We start from the raw sequence: 14,828 nt of genomic DNA on the forward strand, positions 1-14,828 counted from the left end.
GCGCGGGGCGGTGACGTCACCCAGTCAGAGAGTTGTGAATCTGTGGAATTCTCTGCCTCAGAAGGCAGTGGAGGCCAATTCTCTGAATGCATTCAAGAGAGAGCTAGATAGAGCTCTTAAGGATAGCGGAGTCAGGGAGTATGGGGAGAAGGCAGGAACGGGGTACTGATTGAGAATGATCAGCCATGATCACATTGAATGGCGGTGCTGGCTCGAAGGGCCGAATGGCCTCCTCCTGCATCTATTGTCTATTGTCCAGCATTTTGTGTCTACCTTCGGTGTAAACCATCACCTGCCGTTCCTTCCTTCACCTTTAATACCAGACTGATTTAATCAATCTCCAGTGGCCAGGGTGTGTCTGGGGATTGGTATTCCATAGTTCTAACTATACTATGCCCATATTCAGATTTCAATCTTGTCTCTGAATGTAATTATACTTTTCCAACCTTAGTTTTGACCTTGAGATTAAATTCCTATTGCGTGTAGTTGTGTATGAGTATAATCCATTACTTTGCTTAGATATTTATACTAAAACCGTGATGATTACATTGGCTTTGTTCACCTGGGACCTGTAGATGTTTTACACGACCCTGTAGTCATTATCTTAACCTGAAGTAAAGGCTGTATTCTTGAACAGGTTAGGGCGGCACGGTGGCGCAGCGGTAGAGTTGCTGCCTCACAGCACCAGAGATCCAGGTTCAATCCTGACCACGGGTGCTGTCTGAACGGAGTTTGTATGTCAGGGAAAACCCTGTAACCACGTGGGTTTTCCCCAGGTGCTCCAGTTTCCTCCCACACTCCAGAGAAGTGTGGGTTAATTGGCTTCTGTAAATTGTCCCTAGTGTGCAGGGTAGAACTAGTGTACGAGTGATAGTTGGTCGGCGTGGACTCGGTGGGCCGAAGGACCTGTTTCCACACTGTATCACCAAACTGCTCTAAACTAAGGTTGTGTCGAGATTTGTGACTCCAATGTGCTGGCCTGTATTATTTCACCCTGTAGCTCACAGACATGTTTTCTTTCTCCACTGTCACTAATAGTGGCCTCCGCAGTGCTTGGAAAATCAAGGCTTGATCCGTACAAAATAATATGACCTCACATAGCAAGTCAAATGGGCAAAAATAGCTAACAAGGGCATCAAAGACTAGAAATACTAGAGAACCAAGGCTTTAGTAAAAGAAGGTAGACACAAAATGCTGGAGTTACTCAGCGGGACAGGCAGCATCTCTGGAGAGAAGGAACGGGTGGAGACCCTTCTTCTGACTGAGTAACAGAGGCCAACATTGGCAGTCCCGTCAGCACACACGGCATAAGCTTTCCTCCTACACTCCAAAGACGTACAGGTTTGTAGGTTAATTGTCTTCGGTAAAAATTGTCCATTGGCCCCACTGGGTGGGATAGTGTTAGTGTACGGGGTGATCGCTGGCTGGCATGGATCCAGTGGGCCGAAGGGCCCGTTTACGGGCTCCATCTCTAAACTACACCTGACTACAGCGGTCAGAACAGTTCAGAAATTCTTCTGTGGCTGCAGAACTCTTTGGCACCAGTTGTCCATGAAGTGCATGAAATTAGATAAAGCCGAGCCACTCTTTCAAGAAGTTGATTCAATTGAGATGCCAGAACCTTTTTCCAGTTCAACACTTGGGCCGTGAGACAGCGTGCTCCCTCCGACCCCCATAGCCACATCTGAAGCTCTCCTGCGTGTTACTTGGCTGAAGAGAGACACAAAAAACTGGAGTAAAGGGCCTGGCCGACTTAGGTGATATTAAGGCGACTGCCGGTGACTAGGCTGTCGCCGACAGTTTGCCGGGGTGTCTTGGGCATGATCGTGAGGAGTCTTCCAAGAATCGTAGCGGATCTCAGCGCGTCGCTGAGAAATCATCCGGAGTGACATTTCTTGTCGCCAGGTATCGTAGCTTATTGTGGGCGCTGTCTGTCACACGCTGTCCCCAGATTTGCTCGGTTCTCTCAGATGAATTTAGAAGCACGTAATATTAAATTAAGTAAAGTAATTTCAAGATACCATAAAATACTCGTGTTTAACCAATTTATTTACCGTCAGGACATTTGACAGGTAGATTGGAGGTGACAGTTTGACGGTCAGGTAAGCGTGGGAATTTTTGCGATGTTTATGGCCATCAGCCATTACATTTAAAGTGGGCTCCCAACCCAGATATGCAACCCAGAAACCAGATATGCATCTCCCGTACATTTTCAGAGAATGCCCACACACTTTTCACAAAAATCCATTTAACCACTTTAAAAATTAAATTTCTTAATATTGCTATTAGTAAAGCTTGGTTTTCAAGTAACCCGGGCAATATGTTATAGTTCAAAACTCTCAAGTACTTACCGACTTGTCAGTGATTTCAGCGAAAATTAGGACGCCGGAGAAGCATTGACAGCGTGGGAATTTTACGATGTTTCAGAAGACGGTGTAATCTCCACCTGACTCGGCATTGTCGTGGTCATTGTCGCGGTCATTGTCGTGGTCATTGTCGTGGTCACTGTCGCGGTCACTGTCGCAGTCACAGTCGTGGTCATTGTCGTGGTCACTGTCGTGGTCATTGTCGTGGTCATTGTCGTGGTCATTGTCGTGGTCATTGTCGTGGTCACTGTCGTGGTCACTGTCGCGGTCACTGTCGTGGTCATTGTCGCGGTCACTGTCGTGGTCATTGTCGTGGTCACTGTCGTGGTCATTGTCATGGTCATTGTGGTCACTGTCGCGGTCACTGTCGTGGTCACTGTCGCGGTCACTGTCGTGGTCATTGTCGCGGTCACTGTCGTGGTCATTGTCGTGGTCACTGTCGTGGTCATTGTCATGGTCATTGTGGTCACTGTCGCGGTCACTGTCGTGGTCATTGTCGTGGTCACTCGTGGTCACTGTCGCGGTCACTGTCGCGGTCATTGTCGTGGTCACTCGTGGTCACTGTCGCGGTCACTGTCATGGTCACTCGTGGTCATTGTCGTGGTCACTGTCGTGGTCATTGTCATGGTCATTGTGGTCACTGTCGCGGTCACTGTCGTGGTCATTGTCATGGTCACTCGTGGTCACTGTCGCGGTCACTGTCGCAGTCACTGTCGTGGTCATTGTCGTGGTCATTGTGGTCACTGTCGCGGTCACTGTCGCGGTCACTGTTGTGGTCACTGTCGCGGTCACTGTTGTGGTCACTGTCGCGGTCATTGTGGTGGTCACTCATGGTCATTGTCGTGGTCATTGTGGTCACTGTCGCGGTCACTGTCGCGGTCACTGTCGCGGTCATTGTGCTGGTCACTCATGGTCATTGTCGTGGTCATTGTGGTCACTGTCGCGGTCACTGTTGTGGTCACTGTCGCGGTCACTGTTGTGGTCACTGTCGTGGTCATTGTGCTGGTCACTCATGGTCATTGTCGTGGTCATTGTGGTCACTGTCACGGTCACTGTCGCGGTCACTGTTGCGGTCACTGTCGCGGTCACTGTCGCGGTCACTGTTGCGGTCACTGTCATGATCACTGTTGCGGTCACTGTTGTGGTCACTGTCGCGGTCACTGTTGCGGTCACTGTCGCGGTCACTGTCGCGGTCACTGTCATGATCACTGTCGCGGTCACTGTTGCGGTCACTGTTGCGGTCACTGTTGTGGTCACTGTCGCGGTCACTGTTGCGGTCACTGTCGCGGTCACTGTCGCGGTCACTGTCATGATCACTGTCGCGGTCACTGTTGCGGTCACTGTTGCGGTCACTGTTGCGGTCACTGTTGCGGTCACTGTTGTGGTCACTGTCGCGGTCACTGTCGCGGTCACTGTCGCGGTCACTGTTGCGGTCACTGTTGCGGTCACTGTTGCGGTCACTGTTGCGGTCACTGTTGCGGTCACTGTTGCGGTCACTGTCGCGGTCACTGTTGCGGTCACTGTTGCGGTCACTGTTGCGATCACTGTTGTGGTCACTGTCGCGGTCACTGTTGCGGTCACTGTCGTGGTCACTGTCGCGGTCACTGTCACCGGGTAAAAGAAAATGTTAGCGATCTGCTACGACTCTGACAGTCGCCTAAAAAATCGCCTAAGTGGGACGGGCCCTTTACTCAGCGGGTCAGGCAGCATCTCGGGAGAGAAGGAACGGGCGACACAGTTGAGTCTGAAGAAGGGTCTCGACCCGAAGCATCACCTATCCCTTTTCTCCAGAGATGCTGCCTGACCCGCTGAGTTACTCCAGCGCTTTGCGTCTATCTCCGGTTTAAACCAGCATCTGCAGTTCCTCCTCCCTCCGCTGTTAATTGGCTGAGGTAGACTGGGAATGATCAAGTCACCCACACACTGACCATCGTATGTTTTTCCATCAAGCCGCTTCGCAGCTCAGTTTTGAAGATGGGTGCAGTAAGTGAGTCAGGCTTGGGGCGGAAGGCAAGACCCTTCATGTTCCAGCGACCACCGCCACCGCCACCGCCCACTCCCCTCCGGTTGCCAGTCCTCGGGGACGAGCGGCGGCCGGGATCGGTGACTCCCCTCCCCACGCCGCCTCCCGGTTCCTCGGCCGGATAGCCGGGCCTGCGGCTGGGCTACGACAGCAGCCGACGGCACCCCAGGAGCTTACTGAAAATAAGCTTGTGGTGAGACCACACTTGGGGCATTATGCACAGTTCTACAAAGGGTTTTATTCACAGAGTGCTGGAGTAACTCAGCAGGTCAGGCAGCATCTCAGGAGAGAAGGAATGGGTGACGTTTTGGGTCGAGACCCTTCTTCAGTCTGATGTCAGGGGGGGCGGGATGGAACAAGCTGCCAGAGGAGGTAGTTGAGGCTGGGACTATCCCATCGTTTAAGAAACAATTGGACAGGTACATGGATAGGACAGGTTTGGAGGGATATGGGCCAAACGCAGGCAGGTGGGACTAGTGTAGATGGGGCATGTTGGCCGGTGAGGGCAAGTTGGGCTGAAGAGCCTGTTTCCACGCTGTATCACTCCAAGAACTCTAAGACTCTTCTGGTCTAAGACTCTAAGACTTCAACTGTTATTAAGTTGGAAAGGGTGTAGAAGGGATTCACTAGGACTTTATTCACAAAATGCTGGAGTAACTCAGCAGGTCAGGCAGCATCTCAGGAGAGAAGGAATGGGTGACGTTTCGGGTCGAGACCCTTCTTCAGACCCTTCTTTCACTGGGACTTGCAGGATTGAGTTATAGGAAGAATATGGATAAGCTGGGACATTTTTCTATGGAGCATAGAAGGCTGTGGGGTGACTGTGTTGAAGTACACAGAATCATGTTATCATGTTATAAAGTGAATACATGTCATAAGTGATAGAAGCAGAATTAGGCCATTTGGCCCATCGAGAGCTCTATCTCTCCCTCCTAACCCCACTCTCCTCCCCACCCCATAACCTCTGACACCCGCACTAATCAAGAATCTATCTATCTCCCTGCCTTAAAAATATCCACTGACTTGGCCTCCACAGCCTTCTATGGCAATGAGTTCCACAGATTCACCGCCCTCTGACTGAAGAAATTCCTCCTCGTGCAGTCTAGACTTGCGGTCTCTTTCACAAGGTAAAGGATTGTAAAACTAGAGAGCTTAAGCTTAAGGTGGGAGGGGCGGGGTGGTGGATTTCAGAGGGACCGTGATGGCAAACCTTTCATTCAGAGGATAGACACAGAGTGCTGGAGTAACTCAGCGGGTCAGGCAGCATCTCTGGAGAACATGGATGGGTGACGTTTCACAGAGTGCTGGAGTAACTCAGCGGGTCAGGCAGCATCTCTGGGGAACATGGATGGGTGGCGTTTCAGCTCGGGACCCTTCTTGAGACCCTCTCATTCTGATGGTTGTCTGTATGTGGAATGAGCTATGGAAGCAGATACACACAGAGACTCAAAGTCATACAGCGTGGAAACAGGCCCTGTGGCCCAACATGCCCCCATCTACACCAGTCCCACCTCGATGGTGGAATCTTGCGTAGAACGCAAAGTGCTGGAGTAACTCAGCGGGACAGGCAGCGTCTCTGGAGAGAAGGAACGGGCGACGTTTCGGGTTGAGGAACTGAAGAAGAGTCTCAACCCGAAACGTCACCCATTCCATCTCTCCAGAGATGCTGCCTGAGCCGCTGAGTTACTCCAACTCTTTGTGGCTATCTTCGGTGTAAACCAGCATCTGCAGGTCCTTCCTGCTCACAGCATCTGTGGAGAGATGAAGAGATGACGTTTTGGACCAGGACTCTACTTCAGACTGGTTGTGTTTTCGATCAGTCCCACCGGGCCTTTGTGGTGATTCTCATTCCCATCCTCGTTGCTTTGTGCAGTCTTTGCGACTTGGATTTGAACTCTTGACCTGTTTTCCAGCATATTGCAGCAATCTGCAGGCTGTCGAGCCTAAGGGGTGCCAACTATCTCACTCCCAAATACGGGACGAGGTGACGTCACCGCCCCGTGCCCCACGTGACCTCACCCAGCCAGCGGCCACGTGCTCCCGCTCCACCAATGGCGGCCACCCGGGCCGGGAGGCGGGTTGCTATCTAACCTCCGTTAGACGGCGCCCGAACCTCCGGACCTACACTGGGCCTACAGTGTCCGGGCCTACAGTGTCCGGGCCTACAGTGTCCGGGCCTACAGTGTCCGGGCCTACAGTGTCCGGGCCTACAGTGTCCGGACCTACAGTGTCCGGGCCTACAGTGTCCGGGCCTACAGTGTCCGGGCCTACAGTGTCCGGGCATACAGTGTCCAGACCTACAGTGTCCGGGCCTACAGTGTCCGGGCCTACAGTGTCCGGGCATACAGTGTCCAGGTCTACAGTGTCCAGGTCTACACTGTCTGGGCCTACACTGTCCGGGCCTACAGACAAGGGCGGTCTCGTGCGGGACAAACCAATTTAGCCCAAAATACGGAATGTCCCGGCTAATACGGGACAGTTGGCAACCCTATCAAGCCCACTCTTTGACATCTGTCTGGGTTGGAAATGGAGGAAGTAGTTTGCTGGTGAGGAGATGGAGTGTGTCGAGAAGAGGGGTGGTGACGGAGGACGTACGATCACTGTGCAAAGTAATCTGTACAGGTCGTCCTCCACAACCTCACTATTGCCAGGACTGCAGGGCAGTGAAGTTTAGTTTAGTTTAGTGTAGAGATATCGAGTGGAAACTGGCCCTTCGGCCCAACGAGTCAGTCCACACCGACTAGCACCATCCCACACACTGGGGACAATTTACAGCAGCCAATTAACCGATAAACCCACATGTCTTTGGAGTGTAGGACGATAATTGGCTTTTGGCTTTGGTATAATTGTAAGTAGTCCCTCGTGTGTAGGATAGCACTAACACAAGGGGGGGGGTCACTCCTTGGCACAGCCACGGTGGGCCGAAGGGCCTGTTTCACCGCTGTTTCACCAAAGCCTAAAGGAAATAGGGCATTGCGGAGAAAACCCACGCAGGTCACGGGAAGAACGTACAAACTCCATACAGACGGCGCCCGTAGTCGGGATGGAATCCGGGTCTCCGGCGCTGTGAGGCAGCAACTCTACCGCTGCGCCACCAAAGGTAAACAAATGCTTCCTCACTGCATGGGGAGAGAGATTTATGCAGCTGTGGTGTTTAGCCAATGACCACATGTGAGGGGATGATCAATCACAAAGCACCTCACCATCTCCACCAGGACTTCCTTCCCCCATCCTTCCACAGTAAAGATCACATTGCCTCCACACCCCAGAAACCACATCCTCTCCTGAGCTCATGTTCCCAAGTTCCAGGAGCAGAATTAGGCCATTCGGCCCATCAAGCCTACTCCACCTTTCAATCATGGCTGATATAGACAATAGACAATAGGTGCAGGAGTAGGCCATTCGGCCCTTCGAGCCAGCACTGCCATTCAATGTGATCATGGCTGATCATTCTCAATCAGTACCCCGTTCCTGCCATCTCCCCATACCCCCTGACTCCGCTATCCTTAAGAGCTCTATCTAGCTCTCTCTTGAATGCATTCAGAGAATTGGCCTCCACTGCCTTCTGAGGCAGAGAATTCCACAGATTCACAACTCTCTGACTGAAAAAGTTTTTCCTCATCTCCGTTCTAAATGGCCTACCCCTTATTCTTAAACTGTGGCCCCTGGTTCAATGGCCCCTGGCCCCTCCCTGTATCTCTCCCTCCTACCTTCCCCCCGTCACCCCTGACAACCGTACTAATCCAGAATCTATATATCTCTGCCTTAAATATATCCACTGACGGTCTCCACTCTAATGAATTCCACAGACTCGCCACCCTCTGACTGAAGAAATTCCTCCTCATCCCTTCTTAAAGGAACGTCCTCTAATTGTGAGGCTGTGCCCTCCCATCCACCCCACTGCCCGTGAGGGCACCATTTCCATTGTGCCACTTGGCGCAGCGGTAGAGTTGCGGCCTTACAGCGCAGGAGACCCGGGTTCCATCCCGACTACGGGTGCTGTCTGTACGGAGTTTGTACGTTCTCCCCGTGACCTGCGTGGGTTTTCTCCGAGATCTTCGGTTTCCTCCCACACTCCAAAGACGTGCAGGTTTGTAGGTTAATTGACTGGGTAATATGTAAAAATTGTCCCTAGTGGGTGTAGGATAGTGTTGATGTGCGGGGATCGCTGGTCGGCGCGGACCCGGTGGGCCGAAGGGCCTGTTTCCGCGCTGTATCTTTAAACTAAATGAACTGTTGCACGAGATGTTTTTAATTTTTTTATACAGCACGGAAAAGTACAAAGTGCTGGAGGATCTCAGCATCTCTGGAGAACATGGATGGGTGACGTTTCACGCAGTGCTGGAGTAACTCAGCGGGTCAGGCAGCATCTCTGGAGAACATGTATGGGTGACGTTTCACGCAGTGCTGGAGTAACTCAGCGGGTCAGGCAGCATCTCTGGAGAACATGTATGGGTGACGTTTCGGGTCAGGACCCTTCTTCAGACTGACTGTACGGGTGGGGGGTGGGGGTGAGAGAGGGTCTCAGTCTCCCATTGGAGAGAGGAGGAGAACCTCTTGAATGCAGCCGTACCGTGAGAAGATTTCACTGTGGAGCAGTGAAGATGTGGAAAGAAGGAACTGCAGACGCTGGTTTATAACAAAAAAAAGACATACAGAGTGCTGGAGGATCTCAGCGGGTCAGGCAGCATCTTGGGAGGGGTTGGACAGGCGACGTTTCGGGTCAGAATTCCTTCTGGATTGCCCAGAATCAATGTGGGTTTAAGACCTGCCTTCGGTGCAAAAGCAAATGGAAAAAAGGTGCAGAAATAGACTCGTTACCGATGAGGCGTCCTCACCGATCCTGGAAAATAGGGCGGTATTGTGTGAGCGGTGATGTTATTCAGAGTTTCTGCTCCTCAGTAGCATTCTGCCGCCCACTCAGCGCACCGCACTGCATCAGAGATTGCCTCTCAATGTTTCCTGTGCGTTCCAAGTACGTTTCCTGTGTGGCCGTGTTACCGCGAGCGCGTTGTCCCCGTGCCCACGTGGAGTTTTCCCATCTGTCGCATGTTGACACCTCATCTCCAGAGGTTGTGGTTGGGCGCAGAACGACCCTCTGCCAACCGAGAGCTTGTCAGATGACGCTCGTGGATTCTCCTGGAGTAAAAAGAGTAATGAATGAATGAATGGATGAGCGTCTTATTGTCACACTAGACCAAGTGTGGGCCAAACCTCTCCTGCATTGGTGCAGCACCCTCTCCTCCCCCCCCACACTCCCCCCCTCCGCCCTCCCTCCTCCCCACCCCCACTCCATCTCCTCCCCCCCCACACTCCCCCCCTCCGCCCTCCCTCCTCCCCACCCCCACTCCATCTCCTCCCCTCCTCCCCCACTCTATCCCCCTCAACCCCCTCCCTGCCCCATCCCCCCACTCCATCCCCCTCAACCCCCTCCCTGCCCCCCTCCCCCCACTCCATCCCCCTCAACCCCCTCCCTGCCCCCCTCCCCCCACTCCATCCCCCTCAACCCCCTCCCTGCCCCCCTCCCCCCACTCCATCCCCCTCAACTCCCTCCCTCTCCCCTTCCCCCTCCAACCTCCCCTCCCCCCTCCCTCCATCCTCCCCCTCCCTCCCCCACATCATCCCCCTCAACCCCCCTTACCCACCCTTCTCCCCTCCTCCTCCCGCCCCCCCTCCATCCCCCTCACTCCCTCCCCCTCAACCGCCTCCCTCCCCCCTTCCCCCATCCTCCCCCTCCCCCTCAATCCCCTCCCTCCCCCCCTCCCCCCACCCCATCCCCCTCAACCCCCTCCCTCCCCCCTTCCCCCTCACTCCATCCTCCCCCTCCCTCCTCCCCTCCCCCCCCACTCCATCCCCCTCAACCCCCTCCCCCGTCCCCCTCACTCACTCCCCCTCAGCCCCCTCCCTCCCCCCCTCCCCCCACCCCATCCCCCTCAACCCCCTCCCTCCACCCTTCCCCCTCAACCCCCTCCCTCCCCCCCAACCCCCTCCCTCCCCCCTTCCCCCCTCCTTCCCTCCCCCCTCCCTCCGTAGGAGATAGATTTAAACTTTTAAATGTGAATAACTTTAAAAACATAACACCGATTTCAATGAAACTTCTTCCATTGGCACCAAAGGGACGACGGTGAGTAAGGTGGGCCTAAAATTGTCACGCTATCGTGCACCGTTTTGGCTGTAGTTCAGGAACAAACAAACAAACAAACAAGAGTTTTAGTGTATAGACGTGAGAAGTCACTGGGAAATTCTTTGCTTAGTCGCACGTAAAGGGTGCTGACAAAGTTACAACGTCCCGCCCCCCCCACGCCAGGTCAGGTCCTCTTTTGTTCTTCCCTCGGCAGCGGCGTCATCACTTCCACGTGTCCGTCCTCGTCCGTCGGTCGGCGCCATCGTCCTCCGCCGCCAACGCCCCCGGGTCCTCTCCAGACGCCTCCGTGGTGCTGACCCAGGCCCCAGCCGTGAAGAAGGGTCTCGACCCGAAACGTCGCCCGTTCCTTCTCTCCAGAGACGCTGCCTGTCCCGCTGAGTTACTCCAGCACTTTGCGTTCTACGCAAGATCCCATCATCTGCAGTTCCTTGTATGAAGGTGGGACTGGTGTAGATGAGGGCATGTTGGTCAGTGCGGGCAAGTTGGGCCACAGGGCCTGTTTCCACGCTGTATGACTTTGAGTCTCTGTGTGTATCTGCTTCCGTAGCTCATTCCACATACAGACAACCATCAGAATGAAAGGGTCTCAAGAAGGGTCCCGAGCCAAAATGTCACCCATCCATGTTCTCCACAGATGCTGCCTGACCCGCTGAGTTACTCCAGCACTCTGTGAAACGTCACCCATCCATGTTCTCCACAGATGCTGCCGGCACGGTAGCGCAGCGGTAGAGTTGCTGCTTTACAGCGAATGCAGCGCCGGAGACACAGGTTCGATCCTGACTACGGGTGCTGCACTGTAAGGAGCTTGTACGTTCTCCCCGTGATCTGCGTGGGTTTTCTCCGAGATCTTCGGTTTCCTCCCACACTCCAAAGACGTACAGGTATGTAGGTTAATTGGCTGGGTAAATGTAACAATTGTCCCTAGTGGGTGTAGGATAGTGTTAATGTGCGGGGATCGCTGGGCGGCACGGACTTGGAGGGCCGAAAAGGCCTGTTTCCGGCTGTATATATATGATATGATATGATAAAGCAAATCATCAGAGGCATGGATAGGGTAGACAGTCAGAACCTTTTCTGCAGAGTGGAATTGTCAAGGACGAGAGGGCATAGCTTTAAAGTGAAATGGGGCAACATTTAAAGGAGACTAGACTAAGTGGACCCGTTGGGCCTAACTTCTCCTGCATTGGTGCTGCACCCTCTGCGACCCCCCATCCCCCTCCCCCTCCCCATCCCCCTCCCCCTCCCCCCCTCCCCTGCCTGACCCGCTGAGTTACTCCAGCACTCTGTGTCTATTCTCTGAATGAAAGGATCCTCTTAAACCCCCCCCCCACCTTAAACTTCTCCCTCTAGTCTTGGAATCCTCTACCCTGTGAAATAGACTGCGTCTAGACTGCATGAAGAGGAATTTATTACTTTGTACAGAATCTACCACCACAGGAAGAGGTTGTATTAAAGCAGATTGTGGACAGTGCGAGTGATTGATCAGAGGTGTACTGGAAGAGGATGCATTGTCAACATTGTAAGCAAAGATACTAGAGGAGCAGGATGGACCACTGCGTTGAAATCGACTATACTGAAGTGTAGTACGCAAAGGAACGTAACGTCCGCCATTTTAGTAAGCCAAACCTGCCTCTCACAATGTAATCAGTGTTTTGGGGGAACAGTATTTGTGATGACACCATTAAAATGCAGAATATATCTCATCTATCAACTCACAGATTTTTGTTATTTTTCTTTTTAAATGTTTCCGCAAGTTTCTGCCTACTAAAATGGCCGCCGTGACGTACTACGGTTTTTTGGGTCGAGTGGTCTATCTTGCTCCTCTAGTACCTTTTGGTTGTAAGTCAGTGGTAAACTTCCTTTTTAGCTTAGTTCAGTTTACAGCACGGAAACAGGCCCTTCGGCCCACCGAGTCCGCGCCGACCAGCGATCACCCCGGCACGCAACACTATCTTACACCGTCCCGCGCTGACTAGGGACAATTTACAATATGCACCGATGCCAATTAACCTGCAAACCTGCACGTCTTTGGAGTGCTGGTGGAAACCGGAGCGCCCGGAGAAAACCCACACGGGTCTCGGGGAGAACATACAAACTCCGTACAGACAGCGCCCGTAGTCGGGATGGAACCCGGGTCTCCGGCGCTGCGAGGCGGCAACTCTACTGCCACGCCACCGTGACGCCCGTATGGTCACTCCACACTGGAGGGTGGTGGCTGTCAGAGGAGGTCGTTGAGGCAGGTCCTATACAGCATTTAAAAGACCCTTGAGCAGATACATGGATAGGAAAGGTTTAAATAGAGGAAGGACAATAGACAATAGACAATAGGTGCAGGAGGAGGCCATTCGGCCCTTCGAGCCAGCACCGCCATTCAATGTGATCACGGCTGATCATTCTCAATCAGTACCCCGTTCCTGCCTTCTCCCCATACCCCCTGACTCCACTATCCTGAAGAGCTCTATGTAACTCTCTCTTGAATGCATTCAGAGAATTGGCCTCCACTGCCTTCTGAGGCAGAGATTCCACAGATTCACAACTCTCTGACTGAAAAAGTTTTTCCTCATCTCTGTTCTAAATGGCCTACCCCTTATTCTTAAACTGTGGCCCCTGGTTCTGGACTCCCCCAACATTGGGAACATGTTTCCTGCCTCTAACGTGTCCAACCCTTAATAATCTTACACGTTTCGATAAGATCCCTCTCGAGGGTCTCGACCCGAAACGTTGCCCGTTCCTTCTCTCCAGAGATGCTGCCTGTCCCGCTGAGTTACTCCAGCATTGTGAGTCTAGTTAAGGTTTAAAGGGGTATGGCCCCAAATGTGGGTAAATGGACTAACTTGGTTGGGCATGTTGGTTGGCATGGTCTGAAGAGTCTGTTTCTGTGTTGTATAACTCTCTGTCTCTTTCCAGCCAGGAGTGATCTTTCCTTGAAGACAGACACAAAACGCTGGAGTATCTCAGCGGGTCAGGCAGCATCTCCGGAGAGAAGGAATGGGTGACGTTTTTCCGGTCGAGACCCTTCTTCAGACTGAGGGTCAAGGGAGAGGGAAACTAGAGGCACGGAAAAGTTCAGAACAAATCTGAGCCGGCACTGATGACCAAGGAAAGTTGGAGCCCACAATGGTCCCTTGTTGGCTGTGTGAGAGGTGACAACAAAGGAATACAAACAGTGAAACTAGTGCAACGACTGGGGGGGGGGGGGGGGGATGGAGAGAGAGGGAATGCAAGGGTTACTTGAAGTTAGAGAAGTCAATGTTCATACCGCTGGGCTAGAAACACAGAAACATAGACAATAGGTGCAGGAGGAGGCCATTCAGCCCTTCGAGTCAGCACCGCCATTCATTGTGATCATGGCTGATCATCCACAATCAGTAACCCGTGCCTGCCTTCTCCCCATATCCCTTGATTCCACTAGCCCCCAGAGCTCCATCTAACTGTCTCTTAAATTCATCCAGTGAATTGACCTCCACTGCCTCTGTGGCAGAGAATTCCACAAATTCACAACTCTCTGGGTGAAAAAGTTCCTTCTCACCTCAGTTTTAAATGGCCTCCCCTTTATTCTTAGACTGTGTGGCCCCTGATACTGACTCCCCCAACGTTGAACATTTTTCCTTCATCTAGCTTGTCCAGTCCTTTTATGATTTTATTTTGTCTCTATCTGATCCCCTCTCACTTGTAAGCTGCCCAAGAAAAATATATGAGATTCTGAACGCCACTCTGAAGCCACAATGGACCATTGTGGGCCCACCTTTCTTGGGTCGTCGGTGCTGGCTCTGATTTGTCCTGTACCTTTTCATGCCTCCAGTTTCCCCCTCCCCTGGCTCTCAGCCTGAAGAAGTGTTATATCTGGACTTCCAGAAGGCCTTCGACAAGGTCCCACATAGGAGATTGGTGTACAAACTTAAAGCACACGGTATTGTGGGTTCAGTCTTGATGTGGATAGAGAACTGGCTGGCAGACAGGAAGCAAAGAGTAGGAATAAACGGGTCCTTTTCAGAATGGCAGGCAGTGACTAGTGGGGTACCGCAAGGCTCAGTGCTGGACCCCAGCTATTTACAATATATATTAATGATTTGGACGAGGGAATTGAATGCAACATCTCCAAGTTTGCAGATGACACAAAGCTGGGTGGCAGTGTTAGCTGCGAGGAGGATGCTAGGAGGCTGCAGAGTGACTTGGATAGATTAGGTGAGTGGGCAAATGCATGGCAGATGCAATATAATGTGGATAAATGTGAGGTTATCCACTTTGGTGGCAAGAACAGGAAAGCAGAGTATTACCTGAATGGTGGCCAATT

This window comes from Rhinoraja longicauda, chromosome 5, assembly GCF_053455715.1.
Source record: "Rhinoraja longicauda isolate Sanriku21f chromosome 5, sRhiLon1.1, whole genome shotgun sequence".
NCBI classification, from domain to species: Eukaryota; Metazoa; Chordata; class Chondrichthyes; order Rajiformes; family Arhynchobatidae; genus Rhinoraja; species Rhinoraja longicauda.